Genomic DNA, 27014 nt, shown 5'->3' on the forward strand with positions numbered 1-27014 from the left:
ACAGGCATTCAAATCTAAGAGATAGGGAGGATCTCCCCAAAATAAAAAAAAAAAAACAATTAGCACCTTGACATTTAATAGTGAAACTTGCAAATCTCAAAGATAAAGGGAAAATTCTTAAAGCAGCTAGAGACAAGAGATACTTAACTTATCTAGGGAGAAATATCAGTTTCACAGCAGACCTCTCCACAGAGACCTGGCAGACCAGAAAGGGATGGCATGATATATTCAGGGAACAAAGTGAGAAGAACATGCAGCCAAGAATACTTTATCCAGTAAGGCTCTCATTCAGAATAGAAGGAGAGATAAGGAGCTTCCAGCATAGGCAGAAACTGAGAGGATATGTGACCACCAAACCAGCTCTGCAAGAAGTATTAAGGGGGACCCTGTAAAAGAAAGAAGAAGCCCAAATAAATAATCCACAAAAACAGAGACTGAATGGGTATTATGATGACACTACATTCATATCTTTCTATAGTTACTCTGAACATGCATGGGCTAAATGATCCCATCAAAAGACATAGGGTATCAGACTGGATAGAAGAGCAATACCTATCTATATGCTATCTACAAGAGACTCATTTTAGACCTAAGGACACTTCCAGACTGAAATTGAAGGGGTGGAGAACCATATATCATTCAAATGATTCAAGATGGGGTAGCGAACCTCATGTCAAATATATTAGAGTTTATCCCAAAGACTGTAGTAAGAGATGAAGAGGAACACTCTATCATACTTAAAGGGTATATCCAACAAGAGGACATAGCAATCAACAATATTTGTGCCTGTAATATGGAAGCTGCCAAGTATATCAATCAATTAATAACCAAAGTAAAGAGATACTTAGATAATAATAAACTGATAGTAGGAGACCTCAACACGGTACTTTCTGCAAATAAGCACAACATCACAAAAGAAACAAGGGCCTTGAATGATACACTGGACCAAATAGATTTCACAGATATATACAGAGCTTTCCATCTGAACACAACTGAGTACACATTCTTATCAAGTGCACATGGAACTTTCTCCAGAATAGACCACATACTGGGTCACAAATCAGGTCTTAACTGATACCAAAAGATTGGGATTGTCCCCTGCATATTCTCAGACCACAATGCTTCGAAACTTACACTCAATCACAAGAAGAAATTTGGAAGAAACTCAAACACATGGAGGTTAAACAGCATCCTGCTAAAAGATAAATGGGTCAAGCAGGAAATTAAAGAATAATTTAAAAGATTCATGGAAACTAATGAAAATGAAGATACAACCGTTCAAAACCTTTGGGATAAAGCAAAGCAGGCCAAAGAGAGAAATACATCACAATACAAGCATCCCTCAAAAAATTGGAAAAAAACTCAAATACACAAGCTAACATTGCACCTAAAAGAACTGGAGAAAGAACAGCAAATAAAATCTAACCAATCAGAAGAAGAGAGTTAATAAGGATTCGAGCAGAACTCAATGAAATTGAGAACAGAAGAACTGTGGAACAGATCAACAAAACCAGGAGTTGGTTCTTTGAAAGAATTAATAAGATAGATAAACCATTAGCCAGCCTTATTAAACAAAAAGGAAAAAGGACTCAAATTAATAAAATCACTAATGCAAAAGGAGAGATCACAAACCATACCAAAGAAATACAAATGATTTTAAAAACATATTATGAGCAGCTATACGCCAATAGTTAGGCAATCTAGAAGAAATGGATGCATTTCTGGAAAACCACAAACTACCAAAACTGGAACAGGAAGAAATAGAAAACCTGAACAGGCCAATAACCAGGGAGGAAACGTAAGCAGTCATCAAAAACCTCCCAAGACACGAAAGTCCAGAGCCAGATGGCTTCCCAGGGGAATTCTATCAAACCTTCAAAGAAGAAAGAATACCTATTCTATTAAAGCTGTTCCAAAGGATAAAAGGGGATGGAATATTTCCAAACTCGTTTTATAAGGCGAGCATCACCTTAATTCCAAAGCCAGACAAAGACCCCACCAAAAAGGAGAATTATAGACAAATATCCCTGATGAACACAGATGCAAAAATTCTCAACAAGATACTAGCCAATAGGATCCAACAGTGTATTAAGAAGATTATTCACCATGACCAAGTGGGATTTATCCCCGGGATGCAAGGTTGGTTCAACACTTGTAAAGCAATCAACGTGATTGATTATATCAACAAGAGGAAAAACAATAACCATATGATCCTCTCAATAGATGCAGAGAAAGCATTTGACAAAATACAGCATCCATTCCTGATCAAAACTCTTCAGAGTGTAGAGATAGAGGGAACATTCCTCAGCATCTTAAAAGCCATGTACGAAAAGCCCAAGTAAATATCATTCTCAATGGGGAAGCACTGGGAGACTTTCCCCTAAGATCAGGAACAAGACAGGGATGTCCACTCTCACCACTGCTATTCAACATAGTACTAGAAGTCCTAGCCTCAGCAATCAGGCAACAAAAAGAAATAAAAGGCATTCAAATTGGCAAAGAAGAAGTCAAACTCTCCCTCTTCACAGATGACATGCTACTGTACATCGAAAATCCAAAAGACTCCACCTGAAGATTGCTAGAACTCATACAGCAATTTGGCAGTGTGGCAGGATACAAATTCAATGCCCAGAAGTCAGTGGTATTTCTCTACACTAACAATGAGACTGAAGAAAGCGAAATTAAGAAGTCAATCCCATTTACAATGGCACCCAAAAGCATTAGATACCTAGGAATAAACCTAACCAAAGAGATAAAGGATCTATATCCTAAAAACTACAGAACACTTCTGAAAGAAATTGAGGAAGACACCTTTGTGTCTTTGTGTCTTTAGACACATCTCTTTAGGTGGAAAAATATTTCATGCTCATGGATTGGCAGAATTAATATTGTGAAAATGTCAATGTTACCCAGGGCAATTGACACGTTTAATGCAATCCCTATCAAAATACCATGGACTTTCTTCAGAGAGTTAGAACAAATTATCTTAAGATTTGTGTGGAATCAGAAAAGACCCTGAATAGCCAGGAGAATATTAAGAAAGAAAACCATAGCTGGGGCATCACAATGCCAGATTTCAGGTTGTACTACAAAGCTGTGGTCATCAAGACAGTGTGGTACTGGCACAAAAACAGACACATAGATCAATGGAACAGAATTGAGAATCCAGGAGTGAACCCTCAACTTTATGGTCAACTAATATTCAACAAAGCAGGAAAGACTATCCACTGGAAAAAAGACAGTCCCTTCAATAAATGGTGCTGGGAAAATTGGACATCCACATGCAGAAGAATGAAACTAGACCATTCTCTTACACCATACACAAAGGTAAATTCAAAATGGATGAAAGGTCTAAATGTGAGACAAGAATCCATCTAAATCCTGGAAGAGAACACAGGCAACACCCTTTTTAAACTTGGCTACAGCAACTTCCTGCAAGATCCATCTATGAAGGCAAGGGAAACAAAAGCAGAAATGAATTATTGGGACTTCCTCAAGAGAAGAAGCTTCTGCACAGCAAAAGAAACAGTCAAAAGGACTAAAAGACAACCTACAAAATGGGAGAAGATATTTGCAAATAACATATCAGATAAAGGGCTAGTATCCAAGATCTATAAAGAACTTACTAAACTCAACAGCAAATAAACAATCCAATCATGAAATGAGCAAAAGACATGAACAGAAATTTCACCAAAGACATAGACATGGCCAACAAGCACATGAGAAAATGCTCCACAGCACTGGCCATCAGGGAAATATAAGTCAAAACCACAATGAGATACCAGTGAGAATGGGGAAAATTCACAAGACAGGAAACAACAAGTGTTGGAGAGGATGTGGAGAAAGGGGAACCCTCTTACACTGTTTGTGGGAATGTGAACTGGTACAGCCACTCTGGAAAACTGTGTGGAGGTTCCTCAAAGTGTTTAAAATAGATCTGCCCTCAGACCCAGTGATTGCACTGCTGGGGATTTACCGTAAAGATACAGATGCAGTTAAATGGCAGGACACCTGCACCCCAATTTCCACAATTGCCAAACTGTGGAAGATCTGGAGAGTATTATGCTGAGTGAAGTAAGTGAATCAGAGAAGGACAAACATTATATGGTCTCCTTCATTTGGGGAATATAAAAAATTGTGAAAGGGAGTAAAGTGGAAAGGAGAGAAAATGAGTGTGAAATATCAGTGAGGGTGACAGCAGATGAGAGACTCCTAACTTTGGGAAACGACCAAGATGTAGTAGAAAGGGAGGTGGGCAGGGGATTAGGTTACTGCGTGATGAGCACTGAGGGGAGCACTTGATGGAATGAGCACTGGGTGTTATGCTATATGTGGCAAATCGAACTCCAATAAAAACATATATAAAAATAAGTAAATTTTAAGAGTGTAAAAATACATAGATACATACATACATACATACATACAATTTAAATAAAATAAACGGGGCTTTTATTTCATTCACACCATCCCCAGTCAGTTGCCTCCAAAGGTTGTAGATGGAGTTTATATCTTTCATGTGAAAGAAACTTGGATTCAGTCAGAGACCCATCATCAACTCTTTCCCCTGCTAGCCGGATAATCTTGCACAAACCACAAGAATTTCAAAAAGCTCCAACTTGCCGTTTTGTAGGAAGAGATCACTAATAAATATCCTAGTTATTGAATGAGGGTGAGTCCTCCTGCTGTAAGGTTGTCTGTGATAGATGTCACTTCCCAGGTAAAGAGTAGAAGGGTGGCTGTGAGCTTTCTATGTGCTGTCCTTCCCTTTTGGTATAGAGCATGGAAGCCATATGACTACATTGGCAGGAGCCACCAGGATTGCTGAGGTACAGCATGGAGAGGGGCTGTGTTAGGGGAACTGTCCAACATGCTTCAGGATTTGTGTGGTGAAGAACTAAATCACTGTAGAAGGTCATTGAGATTTTGGATGTATAGGTCACCATAGCTAAACTTTGCCTAGCCTCTCCAATATACCATTCCATTTTTATTGCATGAGAAGCTATCCTTGAAAGTGAAACATGCACAGTTGATTTAACAAAGTCCAAAGACAATCATTATCTCTACCATCCTCCCAAACAATAAAAGTACCTCTGAATTCTTAATTACATTAGCTACTTTCCCTTGCAATCTTACATGTGATTGTCATCCGTTTTAGTTCCATCTTCACTTAAAACCTCAATATTGACCATTTTATTATGATTTTTTATTCTTTATACAAATATTTTTTCTTTAGATCTACCTACAGAGTTAGTAATTTTTGCTCACCGTTCCTTGCTGCATGACACTATTTCAGTTCAGGTTTCATGTCTTGTACTAAAGTAAATCCTTCAACAGCCATTGCTACACTAGACAGGAAGATAAATTTTCTAAATTTTTCCTTTTTTCTGAAACGTTTTTATTTTACCTTCCCTTTGGGAAAAAATAGTTAAATGGGTATAGAATTTTAGTTGTCAACAGTTTTGTCTCAGAATTTTAAATATAGATCACTGTCTCTTGTCCTCCATAGCAGGGGTCAGAAAACTTTTTCTGATAGACCATATGATTCCCATCAGAGCCACTCAACTGTATTGGTTGCATGAAAGCAGCCATAAAAATATGTAAATGAATGGGCATAACTGTGTTTCAGTAAAACCGTATTTGCAAAAACAAGTCTCTGAACCATTGATTGTTGTTTGCTGATCTCTGCTTTATAGTAAAATTGAGAAATCTGCTCTGAGTCTGATTGCTTTCTTTCTTTTAAAGTAATCTGCCTTAGGCTCTCTTCTTTGTCTTTGGTGATCAGTATCGTGGTGTAATTTATTTCATAAATGAGACTTCCTCTGAATTAATGCCTCCTGAATCTGAGGAGCAATATCTTCAATGATTTCTAAGAGAATTACAACTACTACCTCCTCAAACACCATCCCCCTCCCCTCCCCCCCCACCCCAGCCATTCTTTCAGCTTTTGCTTTCTGGAAGTTATAGTAAATATAAATAAAAATGGACTCCTGGGGCATCTGGGTGGCTCAGTCAGTTAAGCATCCAACTCTTGATCTCAACTCAGGCCTTGATCTCAGGGCCATGAGTTCAAGCCTTGCATTGGGTTCCACACGGGGCATGGAGTCTACTTAAAAAAAAAATAAAAAATGAACTCCTAACCAATGTATCATTCATATTCTGGTTCATATTTTTTATCTTGTTTTTCTCTGTGCTGTATACTCCTTAGATGTTTAATTCATTCAGCAAGTCTCTCTTAACCTATGTCTAACATGCTGTTTCACACACTGAAGTTCTCTTACTTCCTTTAAAAATATCTCTCTTTTTAGAGGTGCCTGGGTGGCTCAGTTGACTAAGAGTCTGACTCTTGGCTTCAGCTCAGATTGTGATCTCATGGGTCAATAGACTGAACTCCAGGTCAGGCTCCACACTCATCCAGGAATCTGCTTGAGGAATGTCTCCCTCTGCCCCTACCCCTTCTTGTGCATGCACACACATGCTATCTCTCTCTCTCTCTCTCTCAAATAAAATAAATAAGTCTTTTAAAAAAACTTTCTTTTTTAAAGTATCTTGTTATTTGTCATGGCTTTTCAATTCTATCTTACATACTTTTAACCATTTAAAAAATATTTTTATGGTGTTTATTTGATAGTTTTATCACCTGACATTTTTTTCAGGGTTTAATCTTATAGTTTCTTGCTTCTATTGACTTTCATTCATGGCAAATTATTTCCTCCTGTCCTTTATGATTGTAGATTATGAGTTCATCATCATCAGGGCTTTATCTATGGGAATCATGTGAGAATTATCCCCACAAATAAGGCTTGCACTTTCTTTTGCCAGAAATCCCATGAAAATGTGCCTTCAACCATTTCATATATTAATTCCATGGCTGGGGAATTATTGTACTACTCTAGCAATATAAATATGAACTTCAAATTCATGTAAGTTGCAGGCAGAATATTGTAAATTCTAAGATTGGCATTTTCTCCATTCAGAGCTTAGACTAAGACTGGGTTTCACTGAGAGTGTAGGTCTTTATGTTTCTGTCTTGGTGTGTGAATCTCAGTTTCTAATATACACCTGGGGCTCAGAGGCATACCTTATCTCCTTACCTGGTATCAACATTAAAGTTCAAGCTCTTCAATTACAAACAGCAGGAGTAAGTTTCCTCAAAGCTAAGCAGCTGTAATCATAGCTTACACTTCTTGTTATTTCTTTCTTCTTTGTAGTCTCCTATAAAATTATCTCACACTTTTCCTTTGTTTTTGTTTCCTGAAAGAAAAACACACACACTTAAAGGATATTTGCCGGGCTTTATCCAACACCCTATGTGATGGGGAAAGAGAGGATTTTCACGTTGTGCTTCTCAAATATTTATTAGGTCACACTTATTTTGAAAGGATAGTGTAATGTGTTATCTATAGATATGACAGGCCTGGATTTAAATCCAATAAGTCAAAATAATAAATCTCATCCTTATCGGTCAGATCAGTTTCAGGAAAAAAAAAATACTTTAACCAATTAATGAAGCAAGGGATTCCATACTGAGAATTAGATGCTTAAACCTGTTCACAGAGCCAGAGTGGTTGGCTCTAGACTTCCTGATAGAATTGATGCCCAGAACTAGGGAACTGGGCTCTCAAAAGAGCTATTGCCTTTTGGAAGCACAGTGTTCACTGTGATGCAGAAATGGGAAACTACTGTACTGTGACACAGCCATGCTGCACCTGCTAACCCACAAAAGCAAAACACAATGCAGATGGACATTCTCAACCCTATCTCTTGATAACCCACTAATGACCAAAGCCAGCAAGTCAGCCAGAAGTGTACCGCCCACACCATCTCTGGCTTCCTAATCTAAGACTTTCTATTTGAAACAACAAATCAGTCAGAACTCACATCTGCAGTATGATGTGGCAAAGGTAAGATCTAGCTTTCCATCTTCTGTAGGATAGATGCTAAAAGAGCCAGTTCATGGTATCAACAAGGAGGCTGAGCAAGGAATAAATGAAGCCATGTATATTAAGTGTTTGGCACTGAGCCTGGCATATAGCAAATGCCCTTTCAGTTCCCAGTGCCCTGAGTAATTTAAAACCATTCCTAGTGAGGCAGAACTTGTGCCATCTCAGAGGTCCCTTAGACATGAACACATGGGGCTTGCTCACTCATGAAGGCATTAATTTCACTAAAACTTGATTTCTTTTATGAAAAGAGAACAATAGTGGTGATTTAGAAATTAAATCCATGGTTATCCTCCATGGGGTTTCATTACTTGGCCAGTCAGACAGGGATTAATGCACCAACTATAGCAGTCACAACATCAACTCTGAGGGCTAGCACTGTGTCCAAAATATGGAAAGCATTCCTGTTCCAGATGGTAGCCCATACACAGCAGTGCAGAGAGTGGCAGTGTGGTGACTCCATTACTGAAGACAAACCCCAACAACTCCTATGGCCATTCACATACAGGGCCAGCAAGGACAAGTTCAGACCCCGCAGCTGAAAGCATCTCTCCTCCTGATGGTATGAAATGCTGCCCCAAATACCTCATCCTGCCCATGAGGTATTCTTCATTGTATGTAATGTGGAATTCTGCACAAAGAGGGAAAAGGGCATAAATACTGTAGCTGAAGGTATTTGACACAAAAGAAATAAACTAAAATAATATAAAATTCAAAAAATAGTAAAATAAAACTTCCACAAATACCTTTCTCCTGACACTGTGAAGTATATATTAGCAAATTACTACTAAGTAGGCCAGTCAATTATGCATATGCATAAATATGAAATTATACTGTGAAGTGTTTCAATATAGGAGTTTTTTAAGTGGACATAAAGGAAAAAAGCAGAATCGACTTTTATACTGCGTGACTCAGCATGGTATTTGCCATCACATCTGACCCACAGCAAGGCTGTCCAAATCAGAGTTGTCACAGTGAGTTCTCTGGTTCAACATTTCTACATTCATCTCATTTAATTCTCATAGTGACTCCTGAGGCAGACACAGGCTACTCACCACACAATTCAATTTGTTCCTGGAGAGAGCTGCAAGTCTGGACATTTTAAGGTAGATCTTATCTTATATGGGTAAAATTGTATACATTAGAGGTCTTGTGCCAGAAATCAATTTCGTCCTCACAAAAATATCAGAATTGATTACCAAAAATGAATGAAAAACAAATAAGGCAAAAACTTATGTTTTGCAAAGACATGTAAAGACTTTATGGCCAAATAGTCAATGTATATAACATGACCATTTGGAGGAAGGACAGGGGTTCCATCTGCACTACACTGGCTGGCACTTATAACCTTGTGAAACTGGACTCCAAATAATGTCTCCTTTTTCTGATAAATCTCCTGTATTAAACATCTATTCAAAATCAGGGTCATTGTCGCAAATCTTCTCTTTGCCAGTTGGATACTCTCCCATGCCTCTAAAATCAGGAAACACATGGCAAATGCTAGGCCAGAGATATTTTCATTCAGTTCCTTTTAAAATATTTGACTCTGAACACATTCACATCTTTGCTGGGAATCTTTTTTGTTTCTTCACTTCCTTTTATATGTTGTTTTTCTGATTATTGAATTATAGAAATTTTGTATATACTTTGGATACAAGGATATAAGTTCTTTATCAGATATATGTATTACAAATATTTATTTTATTTTATTTTATTTATTTTATTTTATCTTATTTTCATCATGATAAGTGTACTTTTTAATCCCCACCCCCTATTTCACCAATCCCATCACCTACCACTCCTCTGGTAACCATCAATTTGTTCCCTGGCTAACAATCTGTTTCCTGGTTTTTCTCTCTCTCTCTCCCTCTTTTTTTCCTTTGCCTGTTTATTTTGCTTCCTAAATTTACTGGGTATCCATTTAGTATGTACACTGGCATTAATCCTGAAGACCATACTTATTAGCATTACAAAGCTTCTAATAGTGGCCAGAGCATGTAAAACCCTTCCAAATCAAGGACCACCTGCTTCAGAATCCCCATTGAACAGGTGATGTGCCAAGAGGAATTTTTTAACTTGCCTGAAGTCCTGAGCATAAGTGTCACTCTGTACTTGATTTCAATTCTAACTAAAACTTCAAGTTGTTTTTTCCTCAGTGGAGGACCTTTCTAATGACAATATATATTTGTTCAACATAAGAAGTACCAGGCGTGAATAGACATTTCTCTACAGAAGATATACAAGTGGCCAAATAACAATGAAAAAATATTCAACATTATTAACATTTTTTCATCGTTTTTTGGCCACTTGTATATGAGATAATACCACACATCCATTAGGATGACTATAATAAAACATCAGAAAATTACTGTTGTGAGTGGGCAAAAATTGAAATCCTCATGCTCTGTTGATGGAAATGTAAAATGGTGTAGCCACTACGGAAAACTGTACAGTTGTTCCTCAAAAAATTAAACATAGCATTTCTATATGATCTGGTAATTCCAAAAGAAGTGAAAGTAGGAACTTGGACAACTATCTGTATGTTTATTTCAATGCATTATTATTCACAATAGCCAAAAGGTAGAAACAACATGTCCATCAATGGATGAATAGATTTTAAAAATGTGATATACCCATACAATGGAATATAATCCAGTCTTTTTAAAATGAGGCAATTTTGACACATGGTATAACATGGATGAACCTTGAATACATTATTCTAAGTAAAACAAAAAGACAAATATTGTATGATTTCACTTATATGAGGCACCTAGAGTCACCAAATTGATAGAGATAGAAAGTAGAATGGTAGTTGCCAGGGGTTGGGAGGGTGAGGGAACGGAGAGTTAATATTTAATGAGTGCAAAGTTTAGGAAGATGAAAAGTTCTGGAGATGGATGATGGTGATGGTTGCACCACAACGTGAATGTACCTGAGCCACTGAACTGTACACCCATAAATGATTAAGATAGTAATTTTATGTTATGTAAATTTTACCACAAGTTAAAAAAAAGTACCAGCCATTCGACTTAGTAATACCCATCACTTTTCTTGGAATTGTGCCACCAGACCCTCCTGACAGTTATCTTCAGCCTGATGTGGCAGATAAGGAGATGTGTCATGCAGACCAATAGTCTCAGCACCCACAGCAGGTAACCAGACTCCAGGACATCTGTTCATTCAATCACAAAGAAAAGCCAGCCAGCAGCAGTGCTGCAACACCACTGCAGAGTCCACAGAGCAATGCAAGCTCTTAGCTGGTGGCAGCTACATGCTCCTTGAGAAATAGGCCCCAAGCACCTGTGTCTCCAGCCCAGTGACCTGAACAGCTCTCTAAACTGGGTCAGAAAGGGGAACAAGGAATCCATTCATCATTTAGAAACTGCACATTGAAGTTACTGAAGTTTTACAGCATTTCAGTTCTGCCAATATAAATGGAAGAAGTGGGTGGATGAGCCTTCAGGGTAAATGCTTGCAGAAGAAACCTAGCTTTTAGGTATATAGCTTTTACTCAATTAAAATGATATCCAGTTGATATCTTTGACATTTTCCCTCTTGAATATTTTCCTTTAAAGTCCTAACACACTAATCAAGTGATATGGTTTTATTCACTCAAGAGAAACTATTAACAAAACAAAGCAAAAAAAGAAAAGAAAAACAAAAGCCCCAAATGGAGTCATTTGCCCTCCATGACAGAAAACCAAGACCTAATTACAAGTTTCAACCTATCCTAGGAATGTGATCTTCTAAGCATTAATCTGAAATTTCCTGATCACCACTAGTGAGGTCACCTGTGAGATAAAAATCCTGCTGTTCTCTTCCTCCTCCAAAAGAAGGTGACTAGGCCTGAAACTGTCCTTTCCTTTCTTTTCCTAACAATGTTTTGCCTCCCCTCTCTTTCCTATAAAAGCCTCCCACTTTATACGACTCCTAGAAGCATCTCTCTACTTGCTAGAGGAGATACTGTCCAATTCATGAATCCATTGGTAAAGCCATTTAGATCTTCAAGTTTACGCAGTTGAACTTTGTTTTTTAACATAACTGATTAACTACTGTGTGCAAGAGAACCTTAAAAGGCAAACTTTTATGTCTTATTCTCAAGGAATCTACATCCCCTTAGAATTGAATTCTCATCTTTTCTCCTGAATCTCCTAAATGGGTCCGAGGAAATAGATATACACAAAGGTGGTCTCTAAAAGCCAAACCAGAAAACCAGGTTATGCAGAGTCAACAATCCACTGCCTGATACTTAGAATTTAAAATCTGAAATTTTATTTTCGGTTTGAAATTATTTCCAGCCATTATAAAGATTGTTAATGAAATGTGTTTCTCTTCTAAATTCAATAAAAACAGTGGTAATCTACCTGACAATTCTCAGCCATGGAGGAGTAGTTCATGTCAACACATTCAAACAATTTCCCAGTGGTCCTGTCAAAACTAATGAATTTAGACCCGGTAAGAACCCAGAATGTTGAAAGGATTAGAGCAAGTGCCACACTCACAATGCAGGGATCTCAATGCTGTGAGGAAGCTTCTCTAGAAAGTTTTTGCCTTCTGCAGGTAGAATTAGTGGGAGTACAATGTGAAATTGGTGAAGTAGGAAATTTGAAACCTTTTGGGAGTTTTTAATTACAGGCCAGATTCTGAGTAATGATAGCCTGTTGCCCTACCATTCCTTGGATATTTTTCATCATGAATTTATTTCTACCACTTTTGTTTTAGCCATTTCAATGGGAGCAAGTCATCTTTTGCATCCTCTTGTGATTTTCCGTGATATGTTTTGAAGAAAATAGCTTAAATATATTTCACACCTATAATTTTGTTGCTTGGAAAGGACTCCAGGCCCTGGCAGGCATGGTGATGAAATCCTTTAGTGATGAGCCTGTGGTCTCCAGGGAGCCTAACTCAGCAGCCCTGATGAGGTGGAAACCTCACGGCATACACATTTCTTCTCCCCCATACAGATACCTGAATTTTTACCTATTGCAGATTCATGGAAACTTCTCAGGGGGTTGACATTACAGAGAATCCACCTGCAGATCTGGAGACCCTCACCCACTTTCTTCCTGCTATATCATACTCTCCATTCTTATGCCCATTCCATGACCTGCTCCTTTTATCAAAAATGCATTAGACTCCTCTTTTCTAAAATGCTATTACTTTCAACTCAAGTTACTATTTCCACTACCTCTATCATGATTGTAGATTGATTCATGATGTCAATCTTAAAAATAAAACAGCCAGTTCTTTTACTTGCAGAATGAGTTTATTAGGGAATAGCAGAAAATTGCAATTCAAGACAAACAAACTATGATGAACCATCGGCAAGTCCAAGCAGACAAAGGGAAGGTCAGCTTTTACTAGGTTCTAGGAGGAAATTGACGAGGGTTGTTTTAAATAAAAATTAAGTGGAGAAGAATATGAGTTTGAGGTGTAGTAGTTTCCCATTGGCTATTAGCTGTGGTTAGTGCATTGTTGCTGAGGCAGAGACATCTTCCTTCTTTTTCTTAAAGGCAGGAGATAAAATTCTTCTGTGAAAAATGCCCTCCTTTGTCAAGATAATTCTAATCTTCTTTCTTTCTGTTGGTTTTACAGGCTGTAAGGAATGATACATGAAAGCTCCCTTTTCAGGGCTTCCTGACTCCATTTAATATGAGGTTTCCTTTTCTTTCACGGTGTATTTCCAGTTTCACTAATATGCCTGTAGTACAGTTGGAAGTGTTTGGTCTTTGTCACTAGGGCTAGGCACAGAGTCCTAAATCCTTGGAATTTCCTAAGTGACAAGAATATCTTGTCATTCATGAGAAGCTTTTTGAGCCCACCTGAGATTATGCTAATGAAGTGACCTAGGGTGGTGGAGACCCTACATCGCCTCAGAATGGGGCTTGTCACTAGAAAGACCAAATAATAAGAAGATTGGAACTTTCACCACCACTACCACCTCCCTACCCCCACTGACCTCTGGAAAGAAAAGCAGAGGTGTTACAGATTAAGGTCCATAAAAACTCCTGAAAGGTGAAGGCTTATGAGTTTCCACATGCTGGGAGGGTGGTAAACCCCAGTTCCATAGGAACAGAAATGCCTTTGCTCAGACCCTGACCTCATCCTCTGTACCTCCTCATCAGGCTGTTCATCTGTATCCTTTATAATACCCTTTATAATAAACTGGTATGGGTAAGTAAATGCTTCCCTGAGTTTGGGCACCACTCTAGCAAATTAGTCAAACCTGAGGAGAGGCAAGGACCTCCTATTTGTGTAGCTAGTGTGTGAGAAGTCCAGATGACAGCCTGGATTTGTAATTAGTGTCTGAAGTGGGGGAAGTCATGTGGAACTGAACCCCTAACCTGTGAAATCTGATGCCATGTCCAAGGAGGCTGTGTCAGGATTGAGTTAAATCTGTGGGACACGTGGGCAGTGTTTGCTAAGAACTGGATAGTGACTTGGTGATGTTGGAAAAGATAAACATTGGAATAGCATTATCTCATTGGGCCCTAGATGGCATCAACTGTCTCTTTTTTATTAATAAGGATGCATTTATGAATACTTCTGTCCTTTATTTGATTTATAATTTCAAACTAGCAATAATTATTGAGTACCTACCAGCTTCTATCATTATAAAGAGCACTGAGATTTAAAAATGGAAAATAATCCTGAGCATCTGACTTCAAGGAACTCAGATTCTACCATTTCACTCAGTTCCATTTCATCCAGTGAAAAAAAAAGGCAACTCTGCAAGTAAAGGATGTGCAGGATCTCCCTGCTCCCATACAGGATGGCATTGCAAATAATTATCGCTGAGATGGGCAACTGCTTAAGTGGAAGGGATGTGAAGGTGGCATAGCCTTCTGAGATCATTGCAAACTTCATTTCCCATGGCCATCATCTGTACCACATCCAGGAACCACTTCACTTCACAGGCACCCTGAACATTATCAAGACCTGAACTATCCTACCTTTAATAGTCATTACCATCTCAAATGACTGCAGCCTTCCATTTCAACAACAGGGTTGCTATAACCCTCAATTCTCTAGCTTTTGGTCTTCCTGTCTTACCAGCAGACAAACCCCTACCCTGAGAAGACTATGTATCTCTTTTCTCGGAACTCACATGACCTAGCAGTTCTGAAGAAAACCACATAATAGAACCGGTTGTTTTCACATAAACTCAGAATGACTAACAAGACTTCACCACAGCTCACAAACCCTATTCATTTTCTGTAAATGCTACTCAAAGCAATGGTGTTTCAAATCTCCTGCCTCTCCTCATACCCCCACCCACCTGACTTCTTCTTGCTGCTATCACATCTCCTACTTGGTATAGAAAATAAAAACTACTAGAAGTGAAATTCTTCCATTTTCTCTCACCAAACTGTCAGACCTGCCTGTCTACATTGTTTTCCAGCTTCCTATCATGGTAAGAGAGGCTCTCTTTCTCTTGGACAAACGCTAATCCTTCACTAGGGGTAGGTTTGATCTCTTTCCACAGCATAACTTATCTTTTCTCTTTGGGATAATCTACTTTTCATTCTAAATAGCTTTACCCCATCTGCAAGCATGCTTGAGCTCATGTACCCCACACCTCTATCACCTGGCTGCAATGACTCCTCCACACATGGTCAGACTCAAGTATTTAAAGCCAATCCCAAATCAAGTCAGTGCATCCATAAGGCTTCAGTACATATCCCTTAAAGAAAGGATTTCTAAAAAACATAACTAAAATACCTTATCTCACCTAAAGGACTTAACAAAAATTTACTAGTGTCAAATTTCTAGTCAGTGTTCAGATTTCCCAATTGTCTCATAATTCTCCTCCCATAGTTGGTTTGTCTGAACCAGATTCAATATTTGACTAACATGCCTGTGGTAGGCTGAGTAACAGCAACTAAGGTGTCTACATCCTAACCCCTTGTGAACTTGTGAATGTTAGTTTATGTGGCAAAAAGGGCTTTGCAGATATAAATAAATTAAGGCTTTTGGGATGGAGAATATTATTCTGGATTATCCAGGTATACCTAAAATAAACATAAGGGTCCTTAAAAGAGAAAAGCAAGAGTTTCAGTCAGAGGAGATATGACAGCAGAAACAGAGGCTGGAGTAATAAGGGACCAAGAGATAAGGAATGCTGGCAGCCTCTGGAAGCTGGAAAGACAAGGAAACAGACTCTCCTGGAAACTCCAAAAGGAAGAAGGTCTGCTTGTTCTTATAATACTGTGTACCTCCAGAACTATGTAAGAGGATAAATTTGTGTTACTTTAAGCCAATAAATTTGTGGTGGTTTGTTACAGCAGAAAAAAGAAATTAATGCAATACCTCTTCAGTTAAAAGTTAATCTATGGCATTGTCCTGTTTCTTTTGTTTCCTTTTTGTATTTTATTTGTTGAAGAATAGTGTTACTGTCCTGTAAAGTTTCCCATATTTTGGATTTGGCTGACCACATCCCTGCAGTTGTATTTAACTTGTTCTAATATTTTTTTTTAATTTCTTGTAAACTATTAGTTTGACCTTGAGGCCTGGTCAGTTACAAGCTTAAGTTTCTGGAAAGGAGACTTCATAGATGGGGCAGTAATTCCTTATTGCATAATCTCAGGAGGCACATCATGTCTGATTCTCTCTTTGCGAGTAAGATTAATCACTTGATTCAGGTTTGATCATTCTTTTATGATGTTTTCATCAGCCTTTCAAATAATGGTTTTAGTGACATTGTCATTAAGGAAGGCAAATGGTCATATCCTCACATCATTTCTTCTGCAGTTATGGGTTTGATTTATTTCATTCAAAAAACCTTTCCTAATCAAATATTCATATATCTTGAGCTACAGTTTGAAAAGGAAAAGTAAAGTGTTTTTCTTTATCAATTTTCAGAAAAAAGATTATATTTTGTATCCACCAAAGGTGATCAATGAGTTGGGTTCTTTTTTCTTTTTTATGATAATCACACAGACTCTAACATATTTTATTTATTTCTATCCATTGCAATTATTCTTTTTGCTCTTAAGTACATCCTCTGGCCAGTGAATGGCCCTGTGTGTGGATGTTGACAAGTGCAGTTCATTCTTTCAAATACCCTCTCACAACCCAGCACTTGTCTGGATTCCAGGGCACTAGCCCAGTTGGTGGTTCTCTTTTCCACTAAAAATTAATTTTTTAAATAAATTATTGAAGTATAGTTGGCATACAATGTTATATTATTACTTTCAAATATACAACATATTAATGCAACAATTCTATGTATTAATGCTCACCACAATAAGTGTACTCACCATGCAATGTTATTACAAAATTATTGATTATTTCTATTGACTATTGACTATACTCCCTATGCTGTACTTTTCATCTCTAAGACTTATTTATTTTATAACTGGAATTTATATTTCCTAATCCTCTTTATCTATTTTGCCCTCCTTCCCACCCTCCACTCTGGCAACCACCAGTTTGTTTATTCTCTGTATTTATGAGTCTGTTTCTATTTGTTTATTTGTTTGCTCATTTACTTTGTTTTTTAGATTCCACATATAAGTGAAATCATATGCATTTGTCTTTCTCTGTCTGACTTTATTTCACTTAACGCAATGCCCTCTAGATCTGTCCATGAGATTGTCATTTTTATATTGAGGTTTATGTTAAAATCCCACTCTCTGGGTGGGTCAAAGTCACAGGCAGTGTTGGCATATATGTGTGAGGAGCCTGGGTTCAAGTCCTTGGGGTGAGTCATTATCCAGTTTGCACAGACTCACAGGAAGTGATTATGCTCTTCCAAACTCTGTGTTCAGTGATGTTACATTGGTAGTTTGAAATTAGCCTTGGTAGAAGTAATTACCTCATGGAAATTGGTAAACATAACCAATTAAAGCTTTTATCTCCTGGAGATCAGATATTAAACATTTATCCACACTGCTGTAAATCCCCAGAAGCCACCCAGCATTAGTCTCAGTTCTTCATCTGGCTGATTTTTATTTCTATTTTTGGTTACTGGGAATTTCATTTAGTTTACTTACATTAAGTGCTGTATCTGATTCAAAATGCATTTGTGTTTCTGGCAGGAAAGAAGGCCTTTCCAGGGTACCATGTTGTTAGAAACATATATAAGTAACTATGATACAATTTGAGGATTCATTGAATATGGGATAGAGAGGGGGTAACACAGGGGATAGAGAATGCCAAAGAACCAGAACCTGTCCACCATCCCTTACCACCCAGGTCCCATGATGCGTAAGCTCCAGAACCGTTAGCCCACATTCAAATATTTTTAGAGCTTTATAAGGTGATAGCAACTCAGAACAGCAAAAGGGAAATATGCTAAGACCAGGGAATGCAGATTCAAACTCAGGATACAGAAGAAACTCTCACAAGGTAAAGGTAACCTTTCAAATCAGTGAGGAAAACATAGGCTAGGACTCAAAATCTTTTTTTTTTTTTTTTTTATGATAGTCACAGAGAGAGAGAGAGAGGCAGAGACACAGGCAGAGGGAGAAGCAGGCTCCATGCACCGGGAGCCTGACATGGGATTTGATCCTGGGTCTCCAGGATAGCGCCCTGGGCCAAAGGCAGGCGCCAAACCGCTGCGCCACCCAGGGATCCCTAGGACTCAAATTCTAATTAAGTATGTTAGGATGTGGGACACCTGGGTGGCTCAGTGATTGAGCATCTGCCTCTGGCTCAGGGCATGATCGGGGATTGAGTCCCACATCAGGCTCCTTGCATGGAGCCTGCTTCTCCCTCTGCCCAGGTCTCTGCCTCTCTCTCTCTCTCTCTTTCTCTCTCTCTCTCTCTCTTTCTGTGTCTCTCATGAATAAATAAATAAATAAAATCTTGTTTAAAAAGTATGTTAAAATAATTATAAAAACAGAATCCTTAACTCACCCCTTGTAGCAAATAAGCTTCAGATAAAAAACATTTCAATTTTTCAAAGGAAATTATAAAAATAAATTAATACAAGAAGATTCAGGTGAATATTTTTAAAATATTGTTTTTGTGACCAAGGATTCAAAATTAATGTTATCAAAGCTAGAAACTAGTAAGAAAAATATTGATAATGTTTATCCATATAGTATAAAATGTCTTTTTTTCATGAACAAATAAGACAATAACTGATCTTAAAATATCTGCAATATTAATGGATTTTTTGAGCTTGACAAAATTATTCTAAAGTTCACTAGACAATAATTAGAAAAAAATTTGAAAGAGAAAAATGATGCAGAACATTAAACTTTATTATAAAGCTACAACTATAAGAATATCATCCCAGCACAGAAATAGGCTTGTGTATGTTAACCAATTCTATTTTATATAAGAATTTATAAGTAATCATTTTAATTAGTGGAGAAAGAAAGGTTGTTCAATAGATAATACTAAACCATTTGCTTTATTATAAGGAGAAAAAAATAAGCCAGATTTCACCATTACAGGACACATGAATATATATATGAATATATTCTATATATATATATTCTATATATGAATATATATATTCTATATATTCTATATATATCTATATATATTCTATATATTCTATATAGCTCTTAGAGGTAGTGCTTTGTCAACTATTTTTTAGTCAATTTAAAAGTATAATAAAAATCAGTTAAACAACTAAAATCAACATAGGATTTTTCTGGAAAATCTTTCCACTACAAATCTGATAACACGAGAGTTGGAAAAAACACTGAAATACTGGAATTTGCACATCTGACTGGTGGGAGTGTTCATCATCCTGGAGACTTCAGACTGTTCACACTCAGGTTGAAGACAGTAGCCATCTGTCTCATAGCTCCATTGCTAAGACATCTCTCCTTAGGAACAAGAGCATGTGTACAGCCCCCAAAATGTGCAAAGATGTTCATGGCATCGTTGTTTCAAATAACAAAAAATGGAACCAACCTAAACACGTTTCAACAAGAGAGCAGATAGTCTATACCTTGGTGTAAATGAATGCGTGAGATCTATATCTACTAACTGAGATATCCCCACAAATATTAAGTGAGCAAAATGAAATTAGGTAAGAATCATAATTCTTATTTTTCAGTATTATTGAAATATTGACATACAACACTGAAAAAGTTTAAAGTGTACATCATTATGACTTGAGTTACATATATTATGAAATGATTACTATAATAAGTTAACATCCATCATCTCATATAGATACAAAGAAAAAGGAAAAAAAATATTTTTCTTTGTAATGAGAACTCTTAAGATTTACTCTCTTAGCAACTTTCCTCTGTGTCTTAAGTGTTAACTATAGTCATCATGTTGTGCATTACATCCCCAGTACTTATTTATCTTATAACCAAAAGTTTGTATCTTTTGACCATCTTTTTCCAATCCCCACATGCCACCACAACCTCTGATAAGGTTTTTCTATGAGTTTTTTGGTCTGAGTTTTGGTTTAGATTCCACATATACGTGAGATCATACAATATTTGTCTTTTCTCTCTGTCTGCTCATCTCAGTTAACATAATGCTCTCAATATTCATCCATGTTGTCACAAATTTCTTCTTTTTTATGTTTGAATAATAAAGAATTGTAATTCTTATACAAATATCTCAACATATAAATGAACAGTATCTATATATTATGAACAAATACAAATTGAATGTTTTTGCTCTTTTGTACAAAGTACAAAATAAGGTGTGCATGCTAAAGAAGACTCACCAAATTTAATAGTAACTTCTGTGACCAAAGCCAGGGAGAGTGATGGGACTAAACTGTATTTGTAATGTTTCATTTAAAAAGATTAATATTCTAGAGTAAATGACATGAGTTATCTGTTGATGGCAATTGGCATGTACACAAATGCTTTACATTTTATCCCTCAACTTTTCTGAACTATTTTATAATTAAAAATTTAGAAATGATTAAAGAAAATATTGACTAATGTTTAGTCTCTCAGATGAGAAATACCTTTCTAGATCAAACAGGATAAAAAGAAACTAAAAGCTAGAATACCCCAGAAAAAGCCATCAGAAAAATTAAAAGGCAATTTAAAAGCTGGAGAAAAGTATTTACGAATCTACAAAGAGGCATAAAAAACAAATTTTTAAAAAGGCAGGAAGGGGGGGGGAGGAGCAAGATGGCGGAAGAGTAGGGTCTCCAAATCACCTGTCTCCACCAAACTACCTAGAAAACCTTCAAATTATCCTGAAAATCTATGAATTCGGCCTGAGATTTAAAGAGAGACCAGCTGGAATGCTACAGTGAGAAGAGTTCGCGCATCTATCAAGGTAGGAAGACGGGGAAAAAGAAATAAAGGAACAAAGGCCTCCAAGGGGGAGGGGCCCCGCGAGGAGCCGGGCTGAGGCCGGGGCGAGTGTCCCCAGGACAGGAGAGCCCCGTCCCGTCCCGGAGGAGCAGGAGCTGCACCGACCTTCCCAGGCGGAAAGGGGCTCGCAGGGAGTTGGAGCAGGACCCAGGAGGGCGGGGATGCCCTCGGGCTCCCGGGGACACTAACAGCAACTGCGCGCCCAGGAGAGTGCGCCGAGCTCCCTAAGGGCTGCAGCGCGCACGGCGGGACCCGGAGCAGCTCGGAGGGGCTCGGGCGGCGGCTCCGCAGAGGGGGCTGCGCGGCCCCGGGAGCAGCTCGGAGGGGCTCGGGCAGAGGAAGAGGCTCCGTACGGAGGGGGCTGCGCGGTTCCAGGAGCAGCTCGGAGGGGCTCGGGCGGCGGCTCCGCGGAGGGGGCTGCGCGGCCCCGGGAGCAGCTCGGAGGGGCTCGGGCAGAGGAAGAGGCTCCGTACGGAGGGGGCTGCGCGGTTCCAGGAGCAGCTCGGAGGGGCTCGGGCGGCGGCTCCACGGAGGGGGCTGCGCTGCCCGGGAGCGCGAATCCAACAGCGCAGGCTCCGGAGCACAGGGCGCCGGGACACAGCCCAGGATCCCGCCTCCCCCGGGACAGGCAGAGGCCGGGAGGGCCCAGGACAGCGAGGACGCTCCTGCCCCAGCTGAGCAGATCAGCGGCCCCGCCCCGGAGCCTCCAGGCCCTGCAGACGGAGTTCCTGCCGGAGCTGAATCCAGGTTTCCAGAGCTGCCCCGCCACTGGGGCTGTTCCTCCTGCGGCCTCACGGGGTAAACAACCCCCACCGAGCCCTGCACCAGGCAGGGGGCAGAGCAGCTCCCCCAACTGCTAACACCTGAAAATCAGCACAACAGGCCCCTCCCCCAGAACACCAGCTAGACTGACAACTTCCAGGAGAAGCCAAGGGACTTAAAGTACACAGAATCAGAAGATACTCCCCGGTGGTTCTTTTTTTGTTTGTTTGTTTTTGTTCTTGTTTTTGTTTTGTTTTGCTTTTTGATTTGTTTCCTTCCCCCACCCCCTTTTTTTTTCTCCTTTCTTTTTCTTTCTCTTTTTCTTCTTCTTTTTTTTTTTTTTTTCGTTTTTTTTTTTTTCTTTCTTTTTCTTCCCTTTTTTTTTTTCTCTTTCTCTTTTCTTTCCTTCTTTCTCTCCTCTCTTTTTCTCTTTTTCCCAATACAACTTGCTTTTGGCCACTCTGCACTGAGCAAAATGACTAGAAGGAAAACCTCACCTCAAAAGAAAGAATCAGAAACAGTCCTCTCTCCCACAGAGTTACAAAATCTGGATTACAATTCAATGTCAGAAAGCCAATTCAGAAGCACTATTATACAGCTACTGGTGGCTCTAGAAAAAAGTATAAAGGACTCAAGAGACTTCATGACTGCAGAATTTAGAGCTAATCAGGCAGAAATTAAAAATCAATTGAATGAGATGCAATCCAAACTAGAAGTCCTAACGACGAGGGTTAACGAGGTGGAAGAACGAGTGAGTGACCTAGAAGACAAGTTGATAGCAAAGAGGGAAACTGAGGAAAAAAGAGACAAACAATTAAAAGACCATGAAGATAGATTAAGGGAAATAAACGACAGCCTGAGGAAGAAAAACCTACGTTTAATTGGGGTTCCCGAGGGCGCCGAAAGGGACAGAGGGCCAGAATATGTATTTGAACAAATTCTAGCTGAAAACTTTCCTAATCTGGGAAGGGAAACAGGCATTCAGATCCAGGAAATAGAGAGATCCCCCCCTAAAATCAATAAAAACCGTTCAACACCTCGACATTTAATTGTGAAGCTTGCAAATTCCAAAGATAAGGAGAAGATCCTTAAAGCAGCAAGAGACAAGAAATCCCTGACTTTTATGGGGAGGAGTATTAGGGTAACAGCAGACCTCTCCACAGAGACCTGGCAGGCCAGAAAGGGCTGGCAGGATATATTCAGGGTCCTAAATGAGAAGAACGTGCAACCAAGAATACTTTATCCAGCAAGGCTCTCATTCAAAATGGAAGGAGAGATAAAGAGCTTCCAAGACAGGCAGCAACTAAAAGAATATGTGACCTCCAAACCAGCTCTGCAAGAAATTTTAAGGGGGCCTCTTAAAATTCCCCTTTAAGAAGAAGTTCAGTGGAACAGTCCACAAAAACAAAGACTGAATAGATATCATGATGACACTAAACTCATATCTCTCAATAGTAACTCTGAATGTGAACGGGCTTAATGACCCCATCAAAAGGCTCAGGGTTTCAGACTGGATAAAAAAGCAGGACCCATCTATTTGCTGTCTACAAGAGACTCATTTTAGACAGAAGGACACCTACAGCCTGAAAATAAAAGGTTGGAGAACCATTTACCATTCGAATGGTCCTCAAAAGAAAGCAGGGGTAGCATCCTTATATCAGATAAACTAAAATTTACCCCAAAGACTGTAGCGAGAGATGAAGAGGGACACTATATCATACTTAAAGGATCTATTCAACAAGAGGACTTAACAATCCTCAATATATATGCCCCAAATGTGGGAGCTGCCAAATATATAAATCAATTATTAACCAAAGTGAAGAAATACTTAGATAATAATACACTTATACTTGGTGACTTCAATCTAGCTCTTTCTATACTCGATAGGTCTTCTAAGCAAAACATCTCCAAAGAAACGAGAGCTTTAAATGATACACTGGACCAGATGGATTTCACAGATATCTACAGAACTTTACATCCAAACTCAACTGAATACACATTCTTCTCAAGCGCACATGGAACTTTCTCCAGAATAGACCACATATTGGGTCACAAAGCGGGTCTGAACCGATACCAAAAGATTGGGATTGTCCCCTGCATATTCTCGGACCATAATGCCTTGAAATTAGAACTAAATCACAACAAGAAGTTTGGAAGGACCTCAAACACATGGAGGTTAAGGACCATCCTGCTAAAAGATAAAAGGGTCAACCAGGAAATTAAGGAAGAATTAAAAAGATTCATGGAAACTAATGAGAATGAAGATACAACCGTTCAAAATCTTTGGGATGCAGCAAAAGCAGTCCTGAGGGGGAAATACATCGCAATACAAGCATCCATTCAAAAACTGGAAAGAACTCAAATACAAAAGCTAACCTTACACATAAAGGAGCTAGAGAAAAAACAGCAAATAGATCCTACACCCAAGAGAAGAAGGGAGTTAATAAAGATTCGAGCAGAACTCAACGAAATCGAGACCAGAAGAACTGTGGAACAGATCAACAGAACCAGGAGTTGGTTCTTTGAAAGAATTAATAAGATAGATAAACCATTAGCCAGCCTTATTAAAAAGAAGAGAGAGAAGACTCAAATTAATAAAATCATGAATGAGAAAGGAGAGATCACTACCAACACCAAGGAAATACAAACGATTTTAAAAACATATTATGAACAGCTATACGCCAATAAATTAGGCAATCTAGAAGAAATGGACGCATTCCTGGAAAGCCACAAACTACCAAAACTGGAACAGGAAGAAATAGAAAACCTGAACAGGCCAATAACCAGGGAGGAAATTGAAGCAGTCATCAAAAACCTCCCAAGACACAAGAGTCCAGGGCCAGATGGTTTCCCAGGAGAATTTTATCAAACGTTTAAAGAAGAAATCATACCTATTCTCCTAAAGCTGTTTGGAAAGATAGAAAGAGATGGAGTACTTCCAAATTCGTTCTATGAAGCCAGCATCACCTTAATTCCAAAGCCAGACAAAGACCCCGCCAAAAAGGAGAATTACAGACCAATATCCCTGATGAACATGGATGCAAAAATTCTCAACAAGATACTGGCCAATAGGATCCAACAGTACATTAAGAAAATTATTCACCATGACCAAGTAGGATTTATCCCTGGGACACAAGGCTGGTTCAACACCCGTAAAACAATCAATGTGATTCATCATATCAGCAAGAGAAAAACCAAGAACCATATGATCCTCTCATTGGATGCAGAGAAAGCATTTGACAAAATACAGCATCCATTCCTGATTAAAACTCTTCAGAGTGTAGGGATAGAGGGAACATTCCTCGACATCTTAAAAGCCATCTATGAAAAGCCCACAGCAAATATCATTCTCAATGGGGAAGCACTGGGAGCCTTTCCCCTAAGATCAGGAACAAGACAGGGATGTCCACTCTCACCACTGCTATTCAACATAGTACTGGAAGTCCTAGCCTGAGCAATCAGACAACAAAAAGACATTAAAGGCATTCAAATTGGCAAAGAAGAAGTCAAACTCTCCCTCTTCGCTGATGACATGATACTCTACATAGAAAACCCAAAAGTCTCCACCCCAAGATTGCTAGAACTCATACAGCAATTCGGTAGCGTGGCAGGATACAAAATCAATGCCCAGAAGTCAGTGGCATTTCTATACACTAACAATAAGACTGAAGAAAGAGAAATTAAGGAGTCAATCCCATTTACAATTGCACCCAAAAGCATAAGATACCTAGGAATAAACCTCACCAAAGATGTAAAGGATCTATACCCTCAAAACTATAGAACACTTCTGAAAGAAATTGAGGAAGACACAAAGAGATGGAAAAATATTCCATGCTCATGGATTGGCAGAATTAATATTGTGAAAATGTCAATGTTACCCAGGGCAATATACACATTTAATGCAATCCCTATCAAAATACCATGGACTTTCTTCAGAGAGTTAGAACAAATTATTTTAAGATTTGTGTGGAATCAGAAAAGACCCCGAATAGCCAGGGGAATTTTAAAAAAGAAAACCATATCTGGGGGCATCACAATGCCAGATTTCAGGTTGTACTACAAAGCTGTGGTCATCAAGACAGTGTGGTACTGGCACAAAAACAGACACATAGATCAGTGGAACAGAATAGAGAATCCAGAAGTGGACCCTGAACTTTATGGGCAACTAATATTCGATAAAGGAGGAAAGACTATCCATTGGAAGAAAGACAGTCTCTTCAATAAATGGTGCTGGGAAAATTGGACATCCACATGCAGAAGAATGAAACTAGACCACTCTCTTTCACCATACACAAAGATAAACTCAAAATGGATGAAAGACCTAAATGTGAGACAAGAGTCCATCAAAATCCTAGAGAAGAACACAGGCAACACCCTTTTTGAACTCGGCCATAGTAACTTCTTGCAAGATACATCCACAAAGGCAAAAGAAACAAAAGCAAAAATGAACTATTGGGACTTCATCAAGATAAGAAGCTTTTGCACAGCAAAGGATACAGTCAACAAAACTCAAAGACAACCTACAGAATGGGAGAAGATATTTGCAAATGACATATCAGATAAAGGGCTAGTTTCCAAGATCTATAAAGAACTTATTAAACTCAACACCAAAGAAACAAACAATCCAATCATGAAATGGGCAAAAGACATGAACAGAAATTTCACAGAGGAAGACATAGACATGGCCAACATGCATATGAGAAAATGCTCTGCATCACTTGCCATCAGGGAAATACAAATCAAAACTACAATGAGATACCACCTCACACCAGTGAGAATGGGGAAAATTAACAAGGCAGGAAACAACAAATGTTGGAGAGGATGCGGAGAAAAGGGAACCCTCTTACACTGTTGGTGGGAATGTGAACTGGTGCAGCCACTCTGGAAAACTGTGTGGAGGTTCCTCAAACAGTTAAAAATATACCTGCCCTACGACCTAGCAATTGCACTGTTGGGGATTTACCCCAAAGATACAAATGCAATGAAACGCCGGGACACCTGCACCCCGATGTTTCTAGCAGCAATGGCCACTATAGCCAAACTGTGGAAGGAGCCT

The 27014-nt window shown here is 38.8% G+C and overlaps 1 long non-coding RNA gene across 1 annotated transcript in view; it reads right to left on the bottom strand.

Moving 5' to 3' along the window:
- The window catches only part of LOC125754852 (uncharacterized), an 83276-nt gene that overhangs the window by 20157 nt on the left and 36105 nt on the right, over positions 1-27014 (bottom strand). The window contains exon 2 of the long non-coding RNA XR_007409780.1: positions 7092-7251. This is a non-coding gene — a long non-coding RNA (uncharacterized LOC125754852). The remainder of the gene's footprint in view (positions 1-7091; positions 7252-27014) is intronic.

The sequence above is a fragment of the Canis lupus genome, chromosome 3, assembly GCF_003254725.2.
Source record: "Canis lupus dingo isolate Sandy chromosome 3, ASM325472v2, whole genome shotgun sequence".
NCBI classification, from domain to species: domain Eukaryota; kingdom Metazoa; phylum Chordata; class Mammalia; order Carnivora; family Canidae; genus Canis; species Canis lupus.